The sequence below is a fragment of the Acipenser ruthenus genome, chromosome 44 (genome assembly GCF_902713425.1).
Source record: "Acipenser ruthenus chromosome 44, fAciRut3.2 maternal haplotype, whole genome shotgun sequence".
NCBI classification, from domain to species: domain Eukaryota; kingdom Metazoa; phylum Chordata; class Actinopteri; order Acipenseriformes; family Acipenseridae; genus Acipenser; species Acipenser ruthenus.
The window spans coordinates 4,907,223-4,925,228 of NC_081232.1; the positions used below are offsets into that span (position 1 = coordinate 4,907,223).

General features: G+C 43.8%; 78 non-coding genes and 2 pseudogenes across 78 annotated transcripts; all 80 read right to left on the reverse strand.

The window, feature by feature from the left end:
• Positions 1-9: 9 nt before the first annotated feature.
• Positions 10-128, reverse strand: LOC131718303 (5S ribosomal RNA). Its single transcript, XR_009317202.1, has one exon. It is a non-coding gene; the product is annotated as a 5S ribosomal RNA (ribosomal RNA).
• Positions 129-242: 114 nt separating this feature from the next.
• On the reverse strand, positions 243-361 carry LOC131718304 (5S ribosomal RNA). The gene has a single exon (XR_009317203.1). It is a non-coding gene; the product is annotated as a 5S ribosomal RNA (ribosomal RNA).
• A 114-nt stretch (positions 362-475) lies between these two features.
• LOC131718305 (5S ribosomal RNA) lies at positions 476-594 on the reverse strand. Its single transcript, XR_009317204.1, has one exon. It is a non-coding gene; the product is annotated as a 5S ribosomal RNA (ribosomal RNA).
• Positions 595-694: 100 nt separating this feature from the next.
• LOC131718306 (5S ribosomal RNA) lies at positions 695-813 on the reverse strand. Its single transcript, XR_009317205.1, has one exon. It is a non-coding gene; the product is annotated as a 5S ribosomal RNA (ribosomal RNA).
• Positions 814-927: 114 nt separating this feature from the next.
• On the reverse strand, positions 928-1,046 carry LOC131710833 (5S ribosomal RNA). The gene has a single exon (XR_009312715.1). It is a non-coding gene; the product is annotated as a 5S ribosomal RNA (ribosomal RNA).
• Positions 1,047-1,146: 100 nt separating this feature from the next.
• On the reverse strand, positions 1,147-1,265 carry LOC131718307 (5S ribosomal RNA). The gene has a single exon (XR_009317206.1). It is a non-coding gene; the product is annotated as a 5S ribosomal RNA (ribosomal RNA).
• A 111-nt stretch (positions 1,266-1,376) lies between these two features.
• On the reverse strand, positions 1,377-1,495 carry LOC131718308 (5S ribosomal RNA). The gene has a single exon (XR_009317207.1). It is a non-coding gene; the product is annotated as a 5S ribosomal RNA (ribosomal RNA).
• A 100-nt stretch (positions 1,496-1,595) lies between these two features.
• On the reverse strand, positions 1,596-1,714 carry LOC131713164 (5S ribosomal RNA). Its single transcript, XR_009315048.1, has one exon. It is a non-coding gene; the product is annotated as a 5S ribosomal RNA (ribosomal RNA).
• A 100-nt stretch (positions 1,715-1,814) lies between these two features.
• LOC131713470 (5S ribosomal RNA) lies at positions 1,815-1,933 on the reverse strand (annotated as a pseudogene).
• Positions 1,934-2,033: 100 nt separating this feature from the next.
• On the reverse strand, positions 2,034-2,152 carry LOC131711028 (5S ribosomal RNA). Its single transcript, XR_009312910.1, has one exon. It is a non-coding gene; the product is annotated as a 5S ribosomal RNA (ribosomal RNA).
• Positions 2,153-2,266: 114 nt separating this feature from the next.
• Positions 2,267-2,385, reverse strand: LOC131710835 (5S ribosomal RNA). Its single transcript, XR_009312717.1, has one exon. It is a non-coding gene; the product is annotated as a 5S ribosomal RNA (ribosomal RNA).
• A 100-nt stretch (positions 2,386-2,485) lies between these two features.
• On the reverse strand, positions 2,486-2,604 carry LOC131713472 (5S ribosomal RNA; annotated as a pseudogene).
• A 114-nt stretch (positions 2,605-2,718) lies between these two features.
• LOC131718309 (5S ribosomal RNA) lies at positions 2,719-2,837 on the reverse strand. The gene has a single exon (XR_009317208.1). It is a non-coding gene; the product is annotated as a 5S ribosomal RNA (ribosomal RNA).
• A 100-nt stretch (positions 2,838-2,937) lies between these two features.
• LOC131718310 (5S ribosomal RNA) lies at positions 2,938-3,056 on the reverse strand. Its single transcript, XR_009317209.1, has one exon. It is a non-coding gene; the product is annotated as a 5S ribosomal RNA (ribosomal RNA).
• A 114-nt stretch (positions 3,057-3,170) lies between these two features.
• On the reverse strand, positions 3,171-3,289 carry LOC131710836 (5S ribosomal RNA). Its single transcript, XR_009312718.1, has one exon. It is a non-coding gene; the product is annotated as a 5S ribosomal RNA (ribosomal RNA).
• Positions 3,290-3,389: 100 nt separating this feature from the next.
• On the reverse strand, positions 3,390-3,508 carry LOC131718311 (5S ribosomal RNA). The gene has a single exon (XR_009317210.1). It is a non-coding gene; the product is annotated as a 5S ribosomal RNA (ribosomal RNA).
• A 111-nt stretch (positions 3,509-3,619) lies between these two features.
• On the reverse strand, positions 3,620-3,738 carry LOC131718313 (5S ribosomal RNA). Its single transcript, XR_009317212.1, has one exon. It is a non-coding gene; the product is annotated as a 5S ribosomal RNA (ribosomal RNA).
• A 100-nt stretch (positions 3,739-3,838) lies between these two features.
• LOC131718314 (5S ribosomal RNA) lies at positions 3,839-3,957 on the reverse strand. The gene has a single exon (XR_009317213.1). It is a non-coding gene; the product is annotated as a 5S ribosomal RNA (ribosomal RNA).
• Positions 3,958-4,071: 114 nt separating this feature from the next.
• LOC131718315 (5S ribosomal RNA) lies at positions 4,072-4,190 on the reverse strand. The gene has a single exon (XR_009317214.1). It is a non-coding gene; the product is annotated as a 5S ribosomal RNA (ribosomal RNA).
• Positions 4,191-4,304: 114 nt separating this feature from the next.
• LOC131710078 (5S ribosomal RNA) lies at positions 4,305-4,423 on the reverse strand. The gene has a single exon (XR_009311948.1). It is a non-coding gene; the product is annotated as a 5S ribosomal RNA (ribosomal RNA).
• A 114-nt stretch (positions 4,424-4,537) lies between these two features.
• LOC131718316 (5S ribosomal RNA) lies at positions 4,538-4,656 on the reverse strand. The gene has a single exon (XR_009317215.1). It is a non-coding gene; the product is annotated as a 5S ribosomal RNA (ribosomal RNA).
• Positions 4,657-4,756: 100 nt separating this feature from the next.
• On the reverse strand, positions 4,757-4,875 carry LOC131711358 (5S ribosomal RNA). The gene has a single exon (XR_009313242.1). It is a non-coding gene; the product is annotated as a 5S ribosomal RNA (ribosomal RNA).
• A 114-nt stretch (positions 4,876-4,989) lies between these two features.
• Positions 4,990-5,108, reverse strand: LOC131718317 (5S ribosomal RNA). Its single transcript, XR_009317216.1, has one exon. It is a non-coding gene; the product is annotated as a 5S ribosomal RNA (ribosomal RNA).
• A 100-nt stretch (positions 5,109-5,208) lies between these two features.
• Positions 5,209-5,327, reverse strand: LOC131710079 (5S ribosomal RNA). Its single transcript, XR_009311949.1, has one exon. It is a non-coding gene; the product is annotated as a 5S ribosomal RNA (ribosomal RNA).
• Positions 5,328-5,427: 100 nt separating this feature from the next.
• On the reverse strand, positions 5,428-5,546 carry LOC131718318 (5S ribosomal RNA). The gene has a single exon (XR_009317217.1). It is a non-coding gene; the product is annotated as a 5S ribosomal RNA (ribosomal RNA).
• Positions 5,547-5,646: 100 nt separating this feature from the next.
• LOC131718319 (5S ribosomal RNA) lies at positions 5,647-5,765 on the reverse strand. The gene has a single exon (XR_009317218.1). It is a non-coding gene; the product is annotated as a 5S ribosomal RNA (ribosomal RNA).
• Positions 5,766-5,879: 114 nt separating this feature from the next.
• LOC131720631 (5S ribosomal RNA) lies at positions 5,880-5,998 on the reverse strand. The gene has a single exon (XR_009319528.1). It is a non-coding gene; the product is annotated as a 5S ribosomal RNA (ribosomal RNA).
• A 114-nt stretch (positions 5,999-6,112) lies between these two features.
• On the reverse strand, positions 6,113-6,231 carry LOC131718320 (5S ribosomal RNA). The gene has a single exon (XR_009317219.1). It is a non-coding gene; the product is annotated as a 5S ribosomal RNA (ribosomal RNA).
• Positions 6,232-6,345: 114 nt separating this feature from the next.
• On the reverse strand, positions 6,346-6,464 carry LOC131712238 (5S ribosomal RNA). The gene has a single exon (XR_009314131.1). It is a non-coding gene; the product is annotated as a 5S ribosomal RNA (ribosomal RNA).
• A 114-nt stretch (positions 6,465-6,578) lies between these two features.
• LOC131710260 (5S ribosomal RNA) lies at positions 6,579-6,697 on the reverse strand. Its single transcript, XR_009312131.1, has one exon. It is a non-coding gene; the product is annotated as a 5S ribosomal RNA (ribosomal RNA).
• A 100-nt stretch (positions 6,698-6,797) lies between these two features.
• Positions 6,798-6,916, reverse strand: LOC131718321 (5S ribosomal RNA). Its single transcript, XR_009317220.1, has one exon. It is a non-coding gene; the product is annotated as a 5S ribosomal RNA (ribosomal RNA).
• Positions 6,917-7,030: 114 nt separating this feature from the next.
• Positions 7,031-7,149, reverse strand: LOC131718322 (5S ribosomal RNA). The gene has a single exon (XR_009317221.1). It is a non-coding gene; the product is annotated as a 5S ribosomal RNA (ribosomal RNA).
• A 100-nt stretch (positions 7,150-7,249) lies between these two features.
• Positions 7,250-7,368, reverse strand: LOC131711664 (5S ribosomal RNA). Its single transcript, XR_009313552.1, has one exon. It is a non-coding gene; the product is annotated as a 5S ribosomal RNA (ribosomal RNA).
• Positions 7,369-7,482: 114 nt separating this feature from the next.
• LOC131709945 (5S ribosomal RNA) lies at positions 7,483-7,601 on the reverse strand. The gene has a single exon (XR_009311809.1). It is a non-coding gene; the product is annotated as a 5S ribosomal RNA (ribosomal RNA).
• A 100-nt stretch (positions 7,602-7,701) lies between these two features.
• LOC131718324 (5S ribosomal RNA) lies at positions 7,702-7,820 on the reverse strand. The gene has a single exon (XR_009317223.1). It is a non-coding gene; the product is annotated as a 5S ribosomal RNA (ribosomal RNA).
• Positions 7,821-7,934: 114 nt separating this feature from the next.
• Positions 7,935-8,053, reverse strand: LOC131709946 (5S ribosomal RNA). Its single transcript, XR_009311810.1, has one exon. It is a non-coding gene; the product is annotated as a 5S ribosomal RNA (ribosomal RNA).
• A 100-nt stretch (positions 8,054-8,153) lies between these two features.
• On the reverse strand, positions 8,154-8,272 carry LOC131710081 (5S ribosomal RNA). The gene has a single exon (XR_009311951.1). It is a non-coding gene; the product is annotated as a 5S ribosomal RNA (ribosomal RNA).
• A 100-nt stretch (positions 8,273-8,372) lies between these two features.
• On the reverse strand, positions 8,373-8,491 carry LOC131718325 (5S ribosomal RNA). Its single transcript, XR_009317224.1, has one exon. It is a non-coding gene; the product is annotated as a 5S ribosomal RNA (ribosomal RNA).
• A 114-nt stretch (positions 8,492-8,605) lies between these two features.
• LOC131710082 (5S ribosomal RNA) lies at positions 8,606-8,724 on the reverse strand. The gene has a single exon (XR_009311952.1). It is a non-coding gene; the product is annotated as a 5S ribosomal RNA (ribosomal RNA).
• A 100-nt stretch (positions 8,725-8,824) lies between these two features.
• On the reverse strand, positions 8,825-8,943 carry LOC131718326 (5S ribosomal RNA). Its single transcript, XR_009317225.1, has one exon. It is a non-coding gene; the product is annotated as a 5S ribosomal RNA (ribosomal RNA).
• A 100-nt stretch (positions 8,944-9,043) lies between these two features.
• LOC131718327 (5S ribosomal RNA) lies at positions 9,044-9,162 on the reverse strand. The gene has a single exon (XR_009317226.1). It is a non-coding gene; the product is annotated as a 5S ribosomal RNA (ribosomal RNA).
• Positions 9,163-9,276: 114 nt separating this feature from the next.
• LOC131718328 (5S ribosomal RNA) lies at positions 9,277-9,395 on the reverse strand. The gene has a single exon (XR_009317227.1). It is a non-coding gene; the product is annotated as a 5S ribosomal RNA (ribosomal RNA).
• A 100-nt stretch (positions 9,396-9,495) lies between these two features.
• On the reverse strand, positions 9,496-9,614 carry LOC131710083 (5S ribosomal RNA). Its single transcript, XR_009311953.1, has one exon. It is a non-coding gene; the product is annotated as a 5S ribosomal RNA (ribosomal RNA).
• A 100-nt stretch (positions 9,615-9,714) lies between these two features.
• LOC131718330 (5S ribosomal RNA) lies at positions 9,715-9,833 on the reverse strand. Its single transcript, XR_009317229.1, has one exon. It is a non-coding gene; the product is annotated as a 5S ribosomal RNA (ribosomal RNA).
• Positions 9,834-9,933: 100 nt separating this feature from the next.
• LOC131718331 (5S ribosomal RNA) lies at positions 9,934-10,052 on the reverse strand. Its single transcript, XR_009317230.1, has one exon. It is a non-coding gene; the product is annotated as a 5S ribosomal RNA (ribosomal RNA).
• Positions 10,053-10,166: 114 nt separating this feature from the next.
• Positions 10,167-10,285, reverse strand: LOC131720632 (5S ribosomal RNA). The gene has a single exon (XR_009319529.1). It is a non-coding gene; the product is annotated as a 5S ribosomal RNA (ribosomal RNA).
• Positions 10,286-10,399: 114 nt separating this feature from the next.
• Positions 10,400-10,518, reverse strand: LOC131718332 (5S ribosomal RNA). Its single transcript, XR_009317231.1, has one exon. It is a non-coding gene; the product is annotated as a 5S ribosomal RNA (ribosomal RNA).
• A 114-nt stretch (positions 10,519-10,632) lies between these two features.
• LOC131712239 (5S ribosomal RNA) lies at positions 10,633-10,751 on the reverse strand. Its single transcript, XR_009314132.1, has one exon. It is a non-coding gene; the product is annotated as a 5S ribosomal RNA (ribosomal RNA).
• A 114-nt stretch (positions 10,752-10,865) lies between these two features.
• Positions 10,866-10,984, reverse strand: LOC131718333 (5S ribosomal RNA). Its single transcript, XR_009317232.1, has one exon. It is a non-coding gene; the product is annotated as a 5S ribosomal RNA (ribosomal RNA).
• A 100-nt stretch (positions 10,985-11,084) lies between these two features.
• On the reverse strand, positions 11,085-11,203 carry LOC131718334 (5S ribosomal RNA). Its single transcript, XR_009317233.1, has one exon. It is a non-coding gene; the product is annotated as a 5S ribosomal RNA (ribosomal RNA).
• Positions 11,204-11,317: 114 nt separating this feature from the next.
• On the reverse strand, positions 11,318-11,436 carry LOC131718336 (5S ribosomal RNA). Its single transcript, XR_009317235.1, has one exon. It is a non-coding gene; the product is annotated as a 5S ribosomal RNA (ribosomal RNA).
• A 100-nt stretch (positions 11,437-11,536) lies between these two features.
• On the reverse strand, positions 11,537-11,655 carry LOC131710084 (5S ribosomal RNA). Its single transcript, XR_009311954.1, has one exon. It is a non-coding gene; the product is annotated as a 5S ribosomal RNA (ribosomal RNA).
• A 100-nt stretch (positions 11,656-11,755) lies between these two features.
• LOC131718337 (5S ribosomal RNA) lies at positions 11,756-11,874 on the reverse strand. Its single transcript, XR_009317236.1, has one exon. It is a non-coding gene; the product is annotated as a 5S ribosomal RNA (ribosomal RNA).
• A 100-nt stretch (positions 11,875-11,974) lies between these two features.
• LOC131718338 (5S ribosomal RNA) lies at positions 11,975-12,093 on the reverse strand. The gene has a single exon (XR_009317237.1). It is a non-coding gene; the product is annotated as a 5S ribosomal RNA (ribosomal RNA).
• A 114-nt stretch (positions 12,094-12,207) lies between these two features.
• Positions 12,208-12,326, reverse strand: LOC131720633 (5S ribosomal RNA). Its single transcript, XR_009319530.1, has one exon. It is a non-coding gene; the product is annotated as a 5S ribosomal RNA (ribosomal RNA).
• Positions 12,327-12,440: 114 nt separating this feature from the next.
• LOC131718339 (5S ribosomal RNA) lies at positions 12,441-12,559 on the reverse strand. The gene has a single exon (XR_009317238.1). It is a non-coding gene; the product is annotated as a 5S ribosomal RNA (ribosomal RNA).
• Positions 12,560-12,673: 114 nt separating this feature from the next.
• On the reverse strand, positions 12,674-12,792 carry LOC131712240 (5S ribosomal RNA). Its single transcript, XR_009314133.1, has one exon. It is a non-coding gene; the product is annotated as a 5S ribosomal RNA (ribosomal RNA).
• Positions 12,793-12,892: 100 nt separating this feature from the next.
• LOC131718794 (5S ribosomal RNA) lies at positions 12,893-13,011 on the reverse strand. Its single transcript, XR_009317690.1, has one exon. It is a non-coding gene; the product is annotated as a 5S ribosomal RNA (ribosomal RNA).
• A 114-nt stretch (positions 13,012-13,125) lies between these two features.
• On the reverse strand, positions 13,126-13,244 carry LOC131710237 (5S ribosomal RNA). Its single transcript, XR_009312108.1, has one exon. It is a non-coding gene; the product is annotated as a 5S ribosomal RNA (ribosomal RNA).
• A 100-nt stretch (positions 13,245-13,344) lies between these two features.
• LOC131718340 (5S ribosomal RNA) lies at positions 13,345-13,463 on the reverse strand. The gene has a single exon (XR_009317239.1). It is a non-coding gene; the product is annotated as a 5S ribosomal RNA (ribosomal RNA).
• Positions 13,464-13,563: 100 nt separating this feature from the next.
• LOC131718341 (5S ribosomal RNA) lies at positions 13,564-13,682 on the reverse strand. Its single transcript, XR_009317240.1, has one exon. It is a non-coding gene; the product is annotated as a 5S ribosomal RNA (ribosomal RNA).
• A 114-nt stretch (positions 13,683-13,796) lies between these two features.
• LOC131710432 (5S ribosomal RNA) lies at positions 13,797-13,915 on the reverse strand. Its single transcript, XR_009312304.1, has one exon. It is a non-coding gene; the product is annotated as a 5S ribosomal RNA (ribosomal RNA).
• A 114-nt stretch (positions 13,916-14,029) lies between these two features.
• On the reverse strand, positions 14,030-14,148 carry LOC131718342 (5S ribosomal RNA). The gene has a single exon (XR_009317241.1). It is a non-coding gene; the product is annotated as a 5S ribosomal RNA (ribosomal RNA).
• A 114-nt stretch (positions 14,149-14,262) lies between these two features.
• On the reverse strand, positions 14,263-14,381 carry LOC131717896 (5S ribosomal RNA). The gene has a single exon (XR_009316789.1). It is a non-coding gene; the product is annotated as a 5S ribosomal RNA (ribosomal RNA).
• Positions 14,382-14,495: 114 nt separating this feature from the next.
• LOC131718343 (5S ribosomal RNA) lies at positions 14,496-14,614 on the reverse strand. The gene has a single exon (XR_009317242.1). It is a non-coding gene; the product is annotated as a 5S ribosomal RNA (ribosomal RNA).
• Positions 14,615-14,714: 100 nt separating this feature from the next.
• Positions 14,715-14,833, reverse strand: LOC131718344 (5S ribosomal RNA). Its single transcript, XR_009317243.1, has one exon. It is a non-coding gene; the product is annotated as a 5S ribosomal RNA (ribosomal RNA).
• Positions 14,834-14,947: 114 nt separating this feature from the next.
• Positions 14,948-15,066, reverse strand: LOC131711434 (5S ribosomal RNA). The gene has a single exon (XR_009313317.1). It is a non-coding gene; the product is annotated as a 5S ribosomal RNA (ribosomal RNA).
• Positions 15,067-15,166: 100 nt separating this feature from the next.
• LOC131716922 (5S ribosomal RNA) lies at positions 15,167-15,285 on the reverse strand. Its single transcript, XR_009315807.1, has one exon. It is a non-coding gene; the product is annotated as a 5S ribosomal RNA (ribosomal RNA).
• Positions 15,286-15,385: 100 nt separating this feature from the next.
• Positions 15,386-15,504, reverse strand: LOC131711174 (5S ribosomal RNA). Its single transcript, XR_009313056.1, has one exon. It is a non-coding gene; the product is annotated as a 5S ribosomal RNA (ribosomal RNA).
• A 100-nt stretch (positions 15,505-15,604) lies between these two features.
• LOC131718491 (5S ribosomal RNA) lies at positions 15,605-15,723 on the reverse strand. The gene has a single exon (XR_009317389.1). It is a non-coding gene; the product is annotated as a 5S ribosomal RNA (ribosomal RNA).
• A 114-nt stretch (positions 15,724-15,837) lies between these two features.
• LOC131712503 (5S ribosomal RNA) lies at positions 15,838-15,956 on the reverse strand. Its single transcript, XR_009314394.1, has one exon. It is a non-coding gene; the product is annotated as a 5S ribosomal RNA (ribosomal RNA).
• Positions 15,957-16,056: 100 nt separating this feature from the next.
• Positions 16,057-16,175, reverse strand: LOC131718502 (5S ribosomal RNA). The gene has a single exon (XR_009317400.1). It is a non-coding gene; the product is annotated as a 5S ribosomal RNA (ribosomal RNA).
• Positions 16,176-16,289: 114 nt separating this feature from the next.
• Positions 16,290-16,408, reverse strand: LOC131718345 (5S ribosomal RNA). Its single transcript, XR_009317244.1, has one exon. It is a non-coding gene; the product is annotated as a 5S ribosomal RNA (ribosomal RNA).
• A 100-nt stretch (positions 16,409-16,508) lies between these two features.
• On the reverse strand, positions 16,509-16,627 carry LOC131718347 (5S ribosomal RNA). The gene has a single exon (XR_009317246.1). It is a non-coding gene; the product is annotated as a 5S ribosomal RNA (ribosomal RNA).
• Positions 16,628-16,741: 114 nt separating this feature from the next.
• Positions 16,742-16,862, reverse strand: LOC131712792 (5S ribosomal RNA). The gene has a single exon (XR_009314681.1). It is a non-coding gene; the product is annotated as a 5S ribosomal RNA (ribosomal RNA).
• A 100-nt stretch (positions 16,863-16,962) lies between these two features.
• On the reverse strand, positions 16,963-17,081 carry LOC131718348 (5S ribosomal RNA). Its single transcript, XR_009317247.1, has one exon. It is a non-coding gene; the product is annotated as a 5S ribosomal RNA (ribosomal RNA).
• A 114-nt stretch (positions 17,082-17,195) lies between these two features.
• LOC131712577 (5S ribosomal RNA) lies at positions 17,196-17,314 on the reverse strand. Its single transcript, XR_009314468.1, has one exon. It is a non-coding gene; the product is annotated as a 5S ribosomal RNA (ribosomal RNA).
• A 114-nt stretch (positions 17,315-17,428) lies between these two features.
• Positions 17,429-17,547, reverse strand: LOC131710086 (5S ribosomal RNA). Its single transcript, XR_009311955.1, has one exon. It is a non-coding gene; the product is annotated as a 5S ribosomal RNA (ribosomal RNA).
• A 114-nt stretch (positions 17,548-17,661) lies between these two features.
• Positions 17,662-17,780, reverse strand: LOC131718349 (5S ribosomal RNA). Its single transcript, XR_009317248.1, has one exon. It is a non-coding gene; the product is annotated as a 5S ribosomal RNA (ribosomal RNA).
• Positions 17,781-17,880: 100 nt separating this feature from the next.
• On the reverse strand, positions 17,881-17,999 carry LOC131711359 (5S ribosomal RNA). Its single transcript, XR_009313243.1, has one exon. It is a non-coding gene; the product is annotated as a 5S ribosomal RNA (ribosomal RNA).
• Between the last annotated feature and the right edge of the window lie 7 nt (positions 18,000-18,006).

Below are 18,006 nucleotides of genomic sequence, written 5' to 3' on the forward strand. Positions count from 1 at the left end.
AAAATGTAATGCCTGCAGCACTTGATATTCCCAGGTGGTCTCCCATCCAAGTACTAACCAAGCCCAACATTGCTTAGCTTCTGAGATCAGACGAGATCAGGCTTATTCAAGGTGGTGTGGCCGCAGGCGATTGCATTTCTGCTTTCATGACTTTTATGTTTAGTGAGCTGGGGGTGATTCCTCCAAAATTTCCTTTTGTCCTCCACACATTTCAATTGTAAAATGTAATTACAAAAATGTAATGCCTGCAGCACTTGATATTCCCAGGTGGTCTCCCATCCAAGTACTAACCAAGCCCAACATTGCTTAGCTTCTGAGATCAGACGAGATCAGGCTTATTCAAGGTGGTGTGGCCGCAGGCGATTGCATTTCTGCTTTCATGACTTTTATGTTTAGTGAGCTGGGGGTGATTCCTCCAAAATTTCCTTTTGTCCTCCACACATTTCAATTGTAAAATGTAATTACAAAAATGTAATGCCTGCAGCACTTGATATTCCCAGGTGGTCTCCCATCCAAGTACTAACCAAGCCCAACATTGCTTAGCTTCTGAGATCAGACGAGATCAGGCTTATTCAAGGTGGTGTGGCCGCAGGCGATTGCATTTCTGCTTTCATGACTTTTATGTTTAGTGAGCTGGGGGTGATTCCTCCAAAATTTCCTTTTGTCCTCCACACATTTCAATTGTAAAATGTAATGCCTGCAGCACTTGATATTCCCAGGTGGTCTCCCATCCAAGTACTAACCAAGCCCAACATTGCTTAGCTTCTGAGATCAGACGAGATCAGGCTTATTCAAGGTGGTGTGGCCGCAGGCGATTGCATTTCTGCTTTCATGACTTTTATGTTTAGTGAGCTGGGGGTGATTCCTCCAAAATTTCCTTTTGTCCTCCACACATTTCAATTGTAAAATGTAATTACAAAAATGTAATGCCTGCAGCACTTGATATTCCCAGGTGGTCTCCCATCCAAGTACTAACCAAGCCCAACATTGCTTAGCTTCTGAGATCAGACGAGATCAGGCTTATTCAAGGTGGTGTGGCCGCAGGTGATTGCATTTCTGCTTTCATGACTTTTATGTTTAGTGAGCTGGGGGTGATTCCTCCAAAATTTCCTTTTGTCCTCCACACATTTCAATTGTAAAATGTAATGCCTGCAGCACTTGATATTCCCAGGTGGTCTCCCATCCAAGTACTAACCAAGCCCAACATTGCTTAGCTTCTGAGATCAGACGAGATCAGGCTTATTCAAGGTGGTGTGGCCGCAGGCGACTGCGTTTCTGCTTTCATGACTTTTATGTTTAGTGAGCTGGGGGTGATTCCTCCAAAATTTCCTTTTGTCCACACATTTCAATTGTAAAATGTAATTACAAAAACGTAATGCCTGCAGCACTTGATATTCCCAGGTGGTCTCCCATCCAAGTACTAACCAAGCCCAACATTGCTTAGCTTCTGAGATCAGACGAGATCAGGCTTATTCAAGGTGGTGTGGCCGCAGGCGAATGCATTTCTGCTTTCATGACTTTTATGTTTAGTGAGCTGGGGGTGATTCCTCCAAAATTTCCTTTTGTCCTCCACACATTTCAATTGTAAAATGTAATGCCTGCAGCACTTGATATTCCCAGGTGGTCTTCCATCCAAGTAGTAACCAAGCCCAACATTGCTTAGCTTCTGAGATCAGACGAGATCAGGCTTATTCAAGGTGGTGTGGCCGCAGGCGATTGCATTTCTGCTTTCATGACTTTTATGTTTAGTGAGCTGGGGGTGATTCCTCCAAAATTTCCTTTTGTCCTCCACACATTTCAATTGTAAAATGTAATGCCTGCAGCACTTGATATTCCCAGGTGGTCTCCCATCCAAGTACTAACCAAGCCCAACATTGCTTAGCTTCTGAGATGAGACGAGATCAGGCTTATTCAAGGTGGTGTGGCCGCAGGCAATTGCTGTTCTGCTTTCATGACTTTTATGTTTAGTGAGCTGGGGGTGATTCCTCCAAAATTTCCTTTTGTCCTCCACACATTTCTATTGTAAAATGTAATGCCTGCAGCACATGATATTCCCAGGTGGTCTCCCATCCAAGTACTAACCAAGCCCAACATTGCTTAGCTTCTGAGATCAGACGAGATCAGGCTTATTCAAGGTGGTGTGGCCGCAGGCGATTGCATTTTTGCTTTCATGACTTTTATGTTTAGTGAGCTGGGGGTGATTCCTCCAAAATTTCCTTTTGTCCTCCACACATTTCAATTGTAAAATGTAATTACAAAAATGTAATGCCTGCAGCACTTGATATTCCCAGGTGGTCTCCCATCCAAGTACTAACCAAGCCCAACATTGCTTAGCTTCTGAGATCAGACGAGATCAGGCTTATTCAAGGTGGTGTGGCCGCAGGTGATTGCATTTCTGCTTTCATGACTTTTATGTTTAGTGAGCTGGGGGTGATTCCTCCAAAATTTCCTTTTGTCCTCCACACATTTCAATTGTAAAATGTAATGCCTGCAGCACTTGATATTCCCAGGTGGTCTCCCATCCAAGTACTAACCAAGCCCAACATTGCTTAGCTTCTGAGATGAGACGAGATCAGGCTTATTCAAGGTGGTGTGGCCGCAGGCAATTGCTGTTCTGCTTTCATGACTTTTATGTTTAGTGAGCTGGGGGTGATTCCTCCAAAATTTCCTTTTGTCCTCCACACATTTCTATTGTAAAATGTAATTACAAAAATGTAATGCCTGCAGCACTTGATATTCCCAGGTGGTCTCCCATCCAAGTACTAACCAAGCCCAACATTGCTTAGCTTCTGAGATCAGACGAGATCAGGCTTATTCAAGGTGGTGTGGCCGCAGGCGATTGCATTTCTGCTTTCATGACTTTTATGTTTAGTGAGCTGGGGGTGATTCCTCCAAAATTTCCTTTTGTCCTCCACACATTTCAATTGTAAAATGTAATGCCTGCAGCACTTGATATTCCCAGGTGGTCTCCCATCCAAGTACTAACCAAGCCCAACATTGCTTAGCTTCTGAGATCAGACGAGATCAGGCTTATTCAAGGTGGTGTGGCCGCAGGCGATTGCATTTCTGCTTTCATGACTTTTATGTTTAGTGAGCTGGGGGTGATTCCTCCAAAATTTCCTTTTGTCCTCCACACATTTCAATTGTAAAATGTAATTACAAAAATGTAATGCCTGCAGCACTTGATATTCCCAGGTGGTCTCCCATCCAAGTACTAACCAAGCCCAACATTGCTTAGCTTCTGAGATCAGACGAGATCAGGCTTATTCAAGGTGGTGTGGCCGCAGGTGATTGCATTTCTGCTTTCATGACTTTTATGTTTAGTGAGCTGGGGGTGATTCCTCCAAAATTTCCTTTTGTCCTCCACACATTTCAATTGTAAAATGTAATGCCTGCAGCACTTGATATTCCCAGGTGGTCTCCCATCCAAGTACTAACCAAGCCCAACATTGCTTAGCTTCTGAGATCAGACGAGATCAGGCTTATTCAAGGTGGTGTGGCCGCAGGCGATTGCATTTCTGCTTTCATGACTTTTATGTTTAGTGAGCTGGGGGTGATTCCTCCAAAATTTCCTTTTGTCCACACATTTCAATTGTAAAATGTAATTACAAAAACGTAATGCCTGCAGCACTTGATATTCCCAGGTGGTCTCCCATCCAAGTACTAACCAAGCCCAACATTGCTTAGCTTCTGAGATCAGACGAGATCAGGCTTATTCAAGGTGGTGTGGCCGCAGGCGATTGCATTTCTGCTTTCATGACTTTTATGTTTAGTGAGCTGGGGGTGATTCCTCCAAAATTTCCTTTTGTCCTCCACACATTTCAATTGTAAAATGTAATGCCTGCAGCACTTGATATTCCCAGGTGGTCTCCCATCCAAGTACTAACCAAGCCCAACATTGCTTAGCTTCTGAGATCAGACGAGATCAGGCTTATTCAAGGTGGTGTGGCCGCAGGCGATTGCATTTCTGCTTTCATGACTTTTATGTTTAGTGAGCTGGGGGTGATTCCTCCAAAATTTCCTTTTGTCCTCCACACATTTCAATTGTAAAATGTAATTACAAAAATGTAATGCCTGCAGCACTTGATATTCCCAGGTGGTCTCCCATCCAAGTACTAACCAAGCCCAACATTGCTTAGCTTCTGAGATCAGACGAGATCAGGCTTATTCAAGGTGGTGTGGCCGCAGGCAATTGCGTTTCTGCTTTCATGACTTTTATGTTTAGTGAGCTGGGGGTGATTCCTCCAAAATTTCCTTTTGTCCTCCACACATTTCAATTGTAAAATGTAATTACAAAAATGTAATGCCTGCAGCACTTGATATTCCCAGGTGGTCTCCCATCCAAGTACTAACCAAGCCCAACATTGCTTAGCTTCTGAGATCAGACGAGATCAGGCTTATTCAAGGTGGTGTGGCCGCAGACGATTGCATTTCTGCTTTCATGACTTTTATGTTTAGTGAGCTGGGGGTGATTCCTCCAAAATTTCCTTTTGTCCTCCACACATTTCAATTGTAAAATGTAATTACAAAAATGTAATGCCTGCAGCACTTGATATTCCCAGGTGGTCTCCCATCCAAGTACTAACCAAGCCCAACATTGCTTAGCTTCTGAGATCAGACGAGATCAGGCTTATTCAAGGTGGTGTGGCCGCAGGCGATTGCATTTCTGCTTTCATGACTTTTATGTTTAGTGAGCTGGGGGTGATTCCTCCAAAATTTCCTTTTGTCCTCCACACATTTCAATTGTAAAATGTAATGCCTGCAGCACTTGATATTCCCAGGTGGTCTCCCATCCAAGTACTAACCAAGCCCAACATTGCTTAGCTTCTGAGATCAGACGAGATCAGGCTTATTCAAGGTGGTGTGGTCGCAGGCGATTGCATTTCTGCTTTCATGACTTTTATGTTTAGTGAGCTGGGGGTGATTCCTCCAAAATTTCCTTTTGTCCTCCACACATTTCAATTGTAAAATGTAATTACAAAAATGTAATGCCTGCAGCACTTGATATTCCCAGGTGGTCTCCCATCCAAGTACTAACCAAGCCCAACATTGCTTAGCTTCTGAGATCAGACGAGATCAGGCTTATTCAAGGTGGTGTGGCCGCAGGCGATTGCATTTCTGCTTTCATGACTTTTATGTTTAGTGAGCTGGGGGTGATTCCTCCAAAATTTCCTTTTGTCCTCCACACATTTCTATTGTAAAATGTAATGCCTGCAGCACTTGATATTCCCAGGTGGTCTCCCATCCAAGTACTAACCAAGCCCAACATTGCTTAGCTTCTGAGATCAGACGAGATCAGGCTTATTCAAGGTGGTGTGGCCGCAGACGATTGCATTTCTGCTTTCATGACTTTTATGTTTAGTGAGCTGGGGGTGATTCCTCCAAAATTTCCTTTTGTCCTCCACACATTTCTATTGTAAAATGTAATGCCTGCAGCACTTGATATTCCCAGGTGGTCTCCCATCCAAGTACTAACCAAGCCCAACATTGCTTAGCTTCTGAGATCAGACGAGATCAGGCTTATTCAAGGTGGTGTGGCCGCAGGCGTTTGCATTTCTGCTTTCATGACTTTTATGTTTAGTGAGCTGGGGGTGATTCCTCCAAAATTTCCTTTTGTCCTCCACACATTTCAATTGTAAAATGTAATGCCTGCAGCACTTGATATTCCCAGGTGGTCTCCCATCCAAGTACTAACCAAGCCCAACATTGCTTAGCTTCTGAGATCAGACGAGATCAGGCTTATTCAAGGTGGTGTGGCCGCAGGCGATTGCATTTCTGCTTTCATGACTTTTATGTTTAGTGAGCTGGGGGTGATTCCTCCAAAATTTCCTTTTGTCCTCCACACATTTCAATTGTAAAATGTAATTACAAAAATGTAATGCCTGCAGCACTTGATATTCCCAGGTGGTCTCCCATCCAAGTACTAACCAAGCCCAACATTGCTTAGCTTCTGAGATCAGACGAGATCAGGCTTATTCAAGGCGGTGTGGCCGCAGGCGATTGCTGTTCTGCTTTCATGACTTTTATGTTTAGTGAGCTGGGGGTGATTCCTCCAAAATTTCCTTTTGTCCTCCACACATTTCAATTGTAAAATGTAATTACAAAAATGTAATGCCTGCAGCACTTGATATTCCCAGGTGGTCTCCCATCCAAGTACTAACCAAGCCCAACATTGCTTAGCTTCTGAGATCAGACGAGATCAGGCTTATTCAAGGTGGTGTGGCCGCAGGCGATTGCATTTCTGCTTTCATGACTTTTATGTTTAGTGAGCTGGGGGTGATTCCTCCAAAATTTCCTTTTGTCCTCCACACATATCAATTGTAAAATGTAATTGCAAAATTGTAATGCCTGCAGCACTTGATATTCCCAGGTGGTCTCCCATCCAAGTACTAACCAAGCCCAACATTGCTTAGCTTATGAGATCAGACGAGATCAGGCTTATTCAAGGTGGTGTGGCCGCAGGCGATTGCATTTCTGCTTTCATGACTTTTATGTTTAGTGAGCTGGGGGTGATTCCTCCAAAATTTCCTTTTGTCCTCCACACATTTCAATTGTAAAATGTAATTACTAAAATGTAATGCCTGCAGCACTTGATATTCCCAGGTGGTCTCCCATTCAAGTACTAACCAAGCCCAACATTGCTTAGCTTCTGAGATCAGACGAGATCAGGCTTATTCAAGGTGGTGTGGCCGCAGGCGATTGCATTTCTGCTTTCATGACTTTTATGTTTAGTGAGCTGGGGGTGATTCCTCCAAAATTTCCTTTTGTCCTCCACACATTTCAATTGTAAAATGTAATGCCTGCAGCACTTGATATTCCCAGGTGGTCTCCCATCCAAGTACTAACCAAGCCCAACATTGCTTAGCTTCTGAGATCAGACGAGATCAGGCTTATTCAAGGTGGTGTGGCCGCAGGCGATTGCATTTCTGCTTTCATGACTTTTATGTTTAGTGAGCTGGGGGTGATTCCTCCAAAATTTCCTTTTGTCCTCCACACATTTCAATTGTAAAATGTAATTACAAAAATGTAATGCCTGCAGCACTTGATATTCCCAGGTGGTCTCCCATCCAAGTACTAACCAAGCCCAACATTGCTTAGCTTCTGAGATCAGACGAGATCAGGCTTATTCAAGGTGGTGTGGCCGCAGGCGATTGCATTTCTGCTTTCATGACTTTTATGTTTAGTGAGCTGGGGGTGATTCCTCCAAAATTTCCTTTTGTCCTCCACACATTTCAATTGTAAAATGTAATGCCTGTAGCACTTGATATTCCCAGGTGGTCTCCCATCCAAGTACTAACCAAGCCCAACATTGCTTAGCTTCTGAGATCAGACGAGATCAGGCTTATTCAAGGTGGTGTGGCCGCAGGCGATTGCATTTCTGCTTTCATGACTTTTATGTTTAGTGAGCTGGGGGTGATTCCTCCAAAATTTCCTTTTGTCCTCCACACATTTCAATTGTAAAATGTAATTACAAAAATGTAATGCCTGCAGCACTTGATATTCCCAGGTGGTCTCCCATCCAAGTACTAACCAAGCCCAACATTGCTTAGCTTCTGAGGTCAGACGAGATCAGGCTTATTCAAGGTGGTGTGGCCGCAGGCGATTGCATTTCTGCTTTCATGACTTTTATGTTTAGTGAGCTGGGGGTGATTCCTCCAAAATTTCCTTTTGTCCTCCACACATTTCTATTGTAAAATGTAATGCCTGCAGCACTTGATATTCCCAGGTGGTCTCCCATCCAAGTACTAACCAAGCCCAACATTGCTTAGCTTCTGAGATCAGACGAGATCAGGCTTATTCAAGGTGGTGTGGCCGCAGGCGATTGCATTTCTGCTTTCATGACTTTTATGTTTAGTGAGCTGGGGGTGATTCCTCCAAAATTTCCTTTTGTCCTCCACACATTTCAATTGTAAAATGTAATTACAAAAATGTAATGCCTGCAGCACTTGATATTCCCAGGTGGTCTCCCATCCAAGTACTAACCAAGCCCAACATTGCTTAGCTTCTGAGGTCAGACGAGATCAGGCTTATTCAAGGTGGTGTGGCCGCAGGCGATTGCATTTCTGCTTTCATGACTTTTATGTTTAGTGAGCTGGGGGTGATTCCTCCAAAATTTCCTTTTGTCCTCCACACATTTCTATTGTAAAATGTAATGCCTGCAGCACTTGATATTCCCAGGTGGTCTCCCATCCAAGTACTAACCAAGCCCAACATTGCTTAGCTTCTGAGATCAGACGAGATCAGGCTTATTCAAGGTGGTGTGGCCGCAGACGATTGCATTTCTGCTTTCATGACTTTTATGTTTAGTGAGCTGGGGGTGATTCCTCCAAAATTTCCTTTTGTCCTCCACACATTTCTATTGTAAAATGTAATGCCTGCAGCACTTGATATTCCCAGGTGGTCTCCCATCCAAGTACTAACCAAGCCCAACATTGCTTAGCTTCTGAGATCAGACGAGATCAGGCTTATTCAAGGTGGTGTGGCCGCAGGCAATTGCGTTTCTGCTTTCATGACTTTTATGTTTAGTGAGCTGGGGGTGATTCCTCCAAAATTTCCTTTTGTCCTCCACACATTTCAATTGTAAAATGTAATTACAAAAATGTAATGCCTGCAGCACTTGATATTCCCAGGTGGTCTCCCATCCAAGTACTAACCAAGCCCAACATTGCTTAGCTTCTGAGATCAGACGAGATCAGGCTTATTCAAGGTGGTGTGGCCGCAGACGATTGCATTTCTGCTTTCATGACTTTTATGTTTAGTGAGCTGGGGGTGATTCCTCCAAAATTTCCTTTTGTCCTCCACACATTTCAATTGTAAAATGTAATGCCTGCAGCACTTGATATTCCCAGGTGGTCTCCCATCCAAGTACTAACCAAGCCCAACATTGCTTAGCTTCTGAGATCAGACGAGATCAGGCTTATTCAAGGTGGTGTGGCCGCAGGCGATTGCATTTCTGCTTTCATGACTTTTATGTTTAGTGAGCTGGGGGTGATTCCTCCAAAATTTCCTTTTGTCCTCCACACATTTCAATTGTAAAATGTAATGCCTGCAGCACTTGATATTCCCAGGTGGTCTCCCATCCAAGTACTAACCAAGCCCAACATTGCTTAGCTTCTGAGATCAGACGAGATCAGGCTTATTCAAGGTGGTGTGGCCGCAGGCGATTGCATTTCTGCTTTCATGACTTTTATGTTTAGTGAGCTGGGGGTGATTCCTCCAAAATTTCCTTTTGTCCTCCACACATTTCAATTGTAAAATGTAATTACAAAAATGTAATGCCTGCAGCACTTGATATTCCCAGGTGGTCTCCCATCCAAGTACTAACCAAGCCCAACATTGCTTAGCTTCTGAGATCAGACGAGATCAGGCTTATTCAAGGTGGTGTGGCCGCAGGCGATTGCATTTCTGCTTTCATGACTTTTATGTTTAGTGAGCTGGGGGTGATTCCTCCAAAATTTCCTTTTGTCCTCCACACATTTCTATTGTAAAATGTAATGCCTGCAGCACTTGATATTCCCAGGTGGTCTCCCATCCAAGTACTAACCAAGCCCAACATTGCTTAGCTTCTGAGATCAGACGAGATCAGGCTTATTCAAGGTGGTGTGGCCGCAGACGATTGCATTTCTGCTTTCATGACTTTTATGTTTAGTGAGCTGGGGGTGATTCCTCCAAAATTTCCTTTTGTCCTCCACACATTTCTATTGTAAAATGTAATGCCTGCAGCACTTGATATTCCCAGGTGGTCTCCCATCCAAGTACTAACCAAGCCCAACATTGCTTAGCTTCTGAGATCAGACGAGATCAGGCTTATTCAAGGTGGTGTGGCCGCAGGCGTTTGCATTTCTGCTTTCATGACTTTTATGTTTAGTGAGCTGGGGGTGATTCCTCCAAAATTTCCTTTTGTCCTCCACACATTTCAATTGTAAAATGTAATGCCTGCAGCACTTGATATTCCCAGGTGGTCTCCCATCCAAGTACTAACCAAGCCCAACATTGCTTAGCTTCTGAGATCAGACGAGATCAGGCTTATTCAAGGTGGTGTGGCCGCAGGCGATTGCATTTCTGCTTTCATGACTTTTATGTTTAGTGAGCTGGGGGTGATTCCTCCAAAATTTCCTTTTGTCCTCCACACATTTCAATTGTAAAATGTAATTAAAAAAATGTAATGCCTGCAGCACTTGATATTCCCAGGTGGTCTCCCATCCAAGTACTAACCAAGCCCAACATTGCTTAGCTTCTGAGATCAGACGAGATCAGGCTTATTCAAGGCGGTGTGGCCGCAGGCGATTGCTGTTCTGCTTTCATGACTTTTATGTTTAGTGAGCTGGGGGTGATTCCTCCAAAATTTCCTTTTGTCCTCCACACATTTCAATTGTAAAATGTAATTACAAAAATGTAATGCCTGCAGCACTTGATATTCCCAGGTGGTCTCCCATCCAAGTACTAACCAAGCCCAACATTGCTTAGCTTCTGAGATCAGACGAGATCAGGCTTATTCAAGGTGGTGTGGCCGCAGGCGATTGCATTTCTGCTTTCATGACTTTTATGTTTAGTGAGCTGGGGGTGATTCCTCCAAAATTTCCTTTTGTCCTCCACACATATCAATTGTAAAATGTAATTGCAAAATTGTAATGCCTGCAGCACTTGATATTCCCAGGTGGTCTCCCATCCAAGTACTAACCAAGCCCAACATTGCTTAGCTTATGAGATCAGACGAGATCAGGCTTATTCAAGGTGGTGTGGCCGCAGGCGATTGCATTTCTGCTTTCATGACTTTTATGTTTAGTGAGCTGGGGGTGATTCCTCCAAAATTTCCTTTTGTCCTCCACACATTTCAATTGTAAAATGTAATTACTAAAATGTAATGCCTGCAGCACTTGATATTCCCAGGTGGTCTCCCATCCAAGTACTAACCAAGCCCAACATTGCTTAGCTTCTGAGATCAGACGAGATCAGGCTTATTCAAGGTGGTGTGGCCGCAGGCAATTGCATTTCTGCTTTCATGACTTTTATGTTTAGTGAGCTGGGGGTGATTCCTCCAAAATTTCCTTTTGTCCTCCACACATTTCAATTGTAAAATGTAATGCCTGCAGCACTTGATATTCCCAGGTGGTCTCCCATCCAAGTACTAACCAAGCCCAACATTGCTTAGCTTCTGAGATCAGACGAGATCAGGCTTATTCAAGGTGGTGTGGCCGCAGGCGATTGCATTTCTGCTTTCATGACTTTTATGTTTAGTGAGCTGGGGGTGATTCCTCCAAAATTTCCTTTTGTCCTCCACACATTTCAATTGTAAAATGTAATTACAAAAATGTAATGCCTGCAGCACTTGATATTCCCAGGTGGTCTCCCATCCAAGTACTAACCAAGCCCAACATTGCTTAGCTTCTGAGATCAGACGAGATCAGGCTTATTCAAGGTGGTGTGGCCGCAGGCGATTGCATTTCTGCTTTCATGACTTTTATGTTTAGTGAGCTGGGGGTGATTCCTCCAAAATTTCCTTTTGTCCTCCACACATTTCTATTGTAAAATGTAATGCCTGCAGCACTTGATATTCCCAGGTGGTCTCCCATCCAAGTACTAACCAAGCCCAACATTGCTTAGCTTCTGAGATCAGACGAGATCAGGCTTATTCAAGGTGGTGTGGCCGCAGACGATTGCATTTCTGCTTTCATGACTTTTATGTTTAGTGAGCTGGGGGTGATTCCTCCAAAATTTCCTTTTGTCCTCCACACATTTCTATTGTAAAATGTAATGCCTGCAGCACTTGATATTCCCAGGTGGTCTCCCATCCAAGTACTAACCAAGCCCAACATTGCTTAGCTTCTGAGATCAGACGAGATCAGGCTTATTCAAGGTGGTGTGGCCGCAGGCGTTTGCATTTCTGCTTTCATGACTTTTATGTTTAGTGAGCTGGGGGTGATTCCTCCAAAATTTCCTTTTGTCCTCCACACATTTCAATTGTAAAATGTAATGCCTGCAGCACTTGATATTCCCAGGTGGTCTCCCATCCAAGTACTAACCAAGCCCAACATTGCTTAGCTTCTGAGATCAGACGAGATCAGGCTTATTCAAGGTGGTGTGGCCGCAGGCGATTGCATTTCTGCTTTCATGACTTTTATGTTTAGTGAGCTGGGGGTGATTCCTCCAAAATTTCCTTTTGTCCTCCACACATTTCAATTGTAAAATGTAATTACAAAAATGTAATGCCTGCAGCACTTGATATTCCCAGGTGGTCTCCCATCCAAGTACTAACCAAGCCCAACATTGCTTAGCTTCTGAGATCAGACGAGATCAGGCTTATTCAAGGCGGTGTGGCCGCAGGCGATTGCTGTTCTGCTTTCATGACTTTTATGTTTAGTGAGCTGGGGGTGATTCCTCCAAAATTTCCTTTTGTCCTCCACACATTTCAATTGTAAAATGTAATTACAAAAATGTAATGCCTGCAGCACTTGATATTCCCAGGTGGTCTCCCATCCAAGTACTAACCAAGCCCAACATTGCTTAGCTTCTGAGATCAGACGAGATCAGGCTTATTCAAGGTGGTGTGGCCGCAGGCGATTGCATTTCTGCTTTCATGACTTTTATGTTTAGTGAGCTGGGGGTGATTCCTCCAAAATTTCCTTTTGTCCTCCACACATATCAATTGTAAAATGTAATTGCAAAATTGTAATGCCTGCAGCACTTGATATTCCCAGGTGGTCTCCCATCCAAGTACTAACCAAGCCCAACATTGCTTAGCTTATGAGATCAGACGAGATCAGGCTTATTCAAGGTGGTGTGGCCGCAGGCGATTGCATTTCTGCTTTCATGACTTTTATGTTTAGTGAGCTGGGGGTGATTCCTCCAAAATTTCCTTTTGTCCTCCACACATTTCAATTGTAAAATGTAATGCCTGCAGCACTTGATATTCCCAGGTGGTCTCCCATCCAAGTACTAACCAAGCCCAACATTGCTTAGCTTCTGAGATCAGACGAGATCAGGTTTAATCAAGGTGGTGTGGCCGCAGGCGAATGCATTCCTGCTTTCATGACTTTTATGTTTAGTGAGCTGGGGGTGATTCCTCCAAAATTTCCTTTTGTCCTCCACACATTTCAATTGTAAAATGTAATTACAAAAATGTAATGCCTGCAGCACTTGATATTCCCAGGTGGTCTCCCATCCAAGTACTAACCAAGCCCAACATTGCTTAGCTTCTGAGATCAGACGAGATCAGGCTTATTCAAGGTGGTGTGGCCGCAAGCGATTGCATTTCTGCTTTCATGACTTTTATGTTTAGTGAGCTGGGGGTGATTCCTCCAAAATTTCCTTTTGTCCTCCACACATTTCAATTGTAAAATGTAATGCCTGCAGCACTTGATATTCCCAGGTGGTCTCCCATCCAAGTACTAACCAAGCCCAACATTGCTTAGCTTCTGAGATCAGACGAGATCAGGCTTATTCAAGGTGGTGTGGCCGCAGGCGATTGCATTTCTGCTTTCATGACTTTTATGTTTAGTGAGCTGGGGGTGATTCCTCCAAAATTTCCTTTTGTCCTCCACACATTTCAATTGTAAAATGTAATGCCTGCAGCACTTGATATTCCCAGGTGGTCTCCCATCCAAGTACTAACCAAGCCCAACATTGCTTAGCTTCTGAGATCAGACGAGATCAGGCTTATTCAAGGTGGTGTGGCCGCAGGCGATTGCATTTCTGCTTTCATGACTTTTATGTTTAGTGAGCTGGGGGTGATTCCTCCAAAATTTCCTTTTGTCCTCCACACATTTCTATTGTAAAATGTAATTACAAAAATGTAATGCCTGCAGCACTTGATATTCCCAGGTGGTCTCCCATCCAAGTACTAACCAAGCCCAACATTGCTTAGCTTCTGAGATCATACGAGATCAGGCTTATTCAAGGTGGTGTGGCCGCAGGCGATTGCATTTCTGCTTTCATGACTTTTATGTTTAGTGAGCTGGGGGTGATTCCTCCAAAATTTCCTTTTGTCCTCCACACATTTCAATTGTAAAATGTAATTGCAAAAATGTAATGCCTGCAGCACTTGATATTCCCAGGTGGTCTCCCATCCAAGTACTAACCAAGCCCAACATTGCTTAGCTTCTGAGATCAGACGAGATCAGGCTTATTCAAGGTGGTGTGGCCGCAGGCGATTGCATTTCTGCTTTCATGACTTTTATGTTTAGTGAGCTGGGGGTGATTCCTCCAAAATTTCCTTTTGTCCTCCACACATTTCTATTGTAAAATGTAATTACAAAAATGTAAAGCCTGCAGCACTTGATATTCCCAGGTGGTCTCCCATCCAAGTACTAACCAAGCCCAACATTGCTTAGCTTCTGAGATCAGACGAGATCAGGCATATTCAAGGTGGTGTGGCCGCAGGCGATTGCATTTCTGCTTTCATGACTTTTATGTTTAGTGAGCTGGGGGTGATTCCTCCAAAATTTCCTTTTGTCCTCCACACATTTCAATTGTAAAATGTAATTACAAAAATGTAATGCCTGCAGCACTTGATATTCCCAGGTGGTCTCCCATCCAAGTACTAACCAAGCCCAACATTGCTTAGCTTCTGAGATCAGACGAGATCAGGCTTATTCAAGGTGGTGTGGCCGCAGGCGATTGCTGTTCTGCTTTCATGACTTTTATGTTTAGTGAGCTGGGGGTGATTCCTCCAAAATTTCCTTTTGTCCTCCACACATTTCAATTGTAAAATGTAATGCCTGCAGCACTTGATATTCCCAGGTGGTCTCCCATCCAAGTACTAACCAAGCCCAACATTGCTTAGCTTCTGAGATCAGACGAGATCAGGCTTATTCAAGGTGGTGTGGCCGCAGGCGATTGCATTTCTGCTTTCATGACTTTTATGTTTAGTGAGCTGGGGGTGATTCCTCCAAAATTTCCTTTTGTCGTCCACACATTTCAATTGTAAAATGTAATTACAAAAATGTAATGCCTGCAGCACTTGATATTCCCAGGTGGTCTCCCATCCAAGTACTAACCAAGCCCAACATTGCTTAGCTTCTGAGAACAGACGAGATCAGGCTTATTCAAGGTGGTGTGGCCGCAGGCGATTGCATTTCTGCTTTCATGACTTTTATGTTTAGTGAGCTGGGGGTGATTCCTCCAAAATTTCCTTTTGTCCGCCACACATTTCAATTGTAAAATGTAATGCCTGCAGCACTTGATATTCCCAGGTGGTCTCCCATCCAAGTACTAACCAAGCCCAACATTGCTTAGCTTCTGAGATCAGACGAGATCAGGCTTATTCAATGTGGTGTGGCCGCAGGCGATTGCATTTCTGCTTTCATGACTTTTATGTTTAGTGAGCTGGGGGTGATTCCTCCAAAATTTCCTTTTGTCCTCCACACATTTCAATTGTAAAATGTAATGCCTGCAGCACTTGATATTCCGAGGTGGTCTCCCATCCAAGTACTAACCAAGCCCAACATTGCTTAGCTTCTGAGATCAGACGAGATCAGGCTTATTCAAGGTGGTGTGGCCGCAGGCAATTGCATTTCTGCTTTCATGACTTTTATGTTTAGTGAGCTGGGGGTGATTCCTCCAAAATTTCCTTTTGTCCTCCACACATTTCAATTGTAAAATGTAATGCCTGCAGCACTTGATATTCCCAGGTGGTCTCCCATCCTAGTACTAACCAAGCCCAACATTGCTTAGCTTCTGAGATCAGACGAGATCAGGCTTATTCAAGGTGGTGTGGCCGCAGGCGATTGCATTTCTGCTTTCATGACTTTTATGTTTAGTGAGCTGGGGGTGATTCCTCCAAAATTTCCTTTTGTCCTCCACACATTTCAATTGTAAAATGTAATTACAAAAATGTAATGCCTGCAGCACTCGATATTCCCAGGTGGTCTCCCATCCAAGTACTAACCAAGCCCAACATTGCTTAGCTTCTGAGATCAGACGAGATCAGTCTTATTCAAGGTGGTGTGGCCGCAGGCGATTGCATTTCTGCTTTCATGACTTTTATGTTTAGTGAGCTGGGGGTGATTCCTCCAAAATTTCCTTTTGTCCTCCACACATTTCAATTGTAAAATGTAATGCCTGCAGCACTTGATATTCCCAGGTGGTCTCCCATCCTAGTACTAACCAAGCCCAACATTGCTTAGCTTCTGAGATCAGACGAGATCAGGCTTATTCAAGGTGGTGTGGCCGCAGGCGATTGCATTTCTGCTTTCATGACTTTTATGTTTAGTGAGCTGGGGGTGATTCCTCCAAAATTTCCTTTTGTCCTCCACACATTTCAATTGTAAAATGTAATTACAAAAATGTAATGCCTGCAGCACTTGATATTCCCAGGTGGTCTCCCATCCAAGTACTAACCAAGCCCAACATTGCTTAGCTTCTGAGATCAGACGAGATCAGGCTTATTCAAGGTGGTGTGGCCGCAGGCGATTGCATTTCTGCTTTCATGACTTTTATGTTTAGTGAGCTGGGGGTGATTCCTCCAAAATTTCCTTTTGTCCTCCACACATTTCAATTGTAAAATGTAATGCCTGCAGCACTTGATATTCCCAGGTGGTCTCCCATCCAAGTACTAACCAAGCCCAACATTGCTTAGCTTCTGAGATCAGACGAGATCAGGCTTATTCAAGGTGGTGTGGCCGCAGGCGATTGCATTTCTGCTTTCATGACTTTTATGTTTAGTGAGCTGGGGGTGATTCCTCCAAAATTTCCTTTTGTCGTCCACACATTTCAATTGTAAAATGTAATTACAAAAATGTAATGCCTGCAGCACTTGATATATTCCCAGGTGGTCTCCCATCCAAGTACTAACCAAGCCCAACATTGCTTAGCTTCTGAGATCAGACGAGATCAGGCTTATTCAAGGTGGTGTGGCCGCAGGCGATTGCATTTCTGCTTTCATGACTTTTATGTTTAGTGAGCTGGGGGTGATTCCTCCAAAATTTCCTTTTGTCCTCCACACATTTCAATTGTAAAATGTAATGCCTGCAGCACTTGATATTCCCAGGTGGTCTCCCATCCAAGTACTAACCAAGCCCAACATTGCTTAGCTTCTGAGATCAGACGAGATCAGGCTTATTCAAGGTGGTGTGGCCGCAGGCGATTGCATTTCTGCTTTCATGACTTTTATGTTTAGTGAGCTGGGGGTGATTCCTCCAAAATTTCCTTTTGTCCTCCACACATTTCAATTGTAAAATGTAATTACAAAAATGTAATGCCTGCAGCACTTGATATTCCCAGGTGGTCTCCCATCCAAGTACTAACAAAGCCCAACATTGCTTAGCTTCTGAGATCAGACGAGATCAGGCTTATTCAAGGTGGTGTGGCCGCAGGCGGTTGCATTTCTGCTTTCATGACTTTTATGTTTAGTGAGCTGGGGGTGATTCCTCCAAAATTTCCTTTTGTCCTCCACACATTTCAATTGTAAAATGTAATTACAAAAATGTAATGCCTGCAGCACTTGATATTCCCAGGTGGTCTCCCATCCAAGTACTAACCAAGCCCAACATTGCTTAGCTTCTGAGATCAGACGAGATCAGGCTTATTCAAGGTGGTGTGGCCGCAGACGATTGCATTTCTGCTTTCATGACTTTTATGTTTAGTGAGCTGGGGGTGATTCCTCCAAAATTTCCTTTTGTCCTCCACACATTTCAATTGTAAAATGTAATTACAAAAATGTAATGCCTGCAGCACTTGATATTCCCAGGTGGTCTCCCATCCAAGTACTAACCAAGCCCAACATTGCTTAGCTTCTGAGATCAGACGAGATCAGGCTTATTCAAGGTGGTGTGGCCGCAGGCGATTGCATTTCTGCTTTCATGACTTTTATGTTTAGTGAGCTGGGGGTGATTCCTCCAAAATTTCCTTTTGTCCTCCACACATTTCAATTGTAAAATGTAATGCCTGCAGCACTTGATATTCCCAGGTGGTCTCCCATCCAAGTACTAACCAAGCCCAACATTGCTTAGCTTCTGAGATCAGACGAGATCAGGCTTATTCAAGGTGGTGTGGTCGCAGGCGATTGCA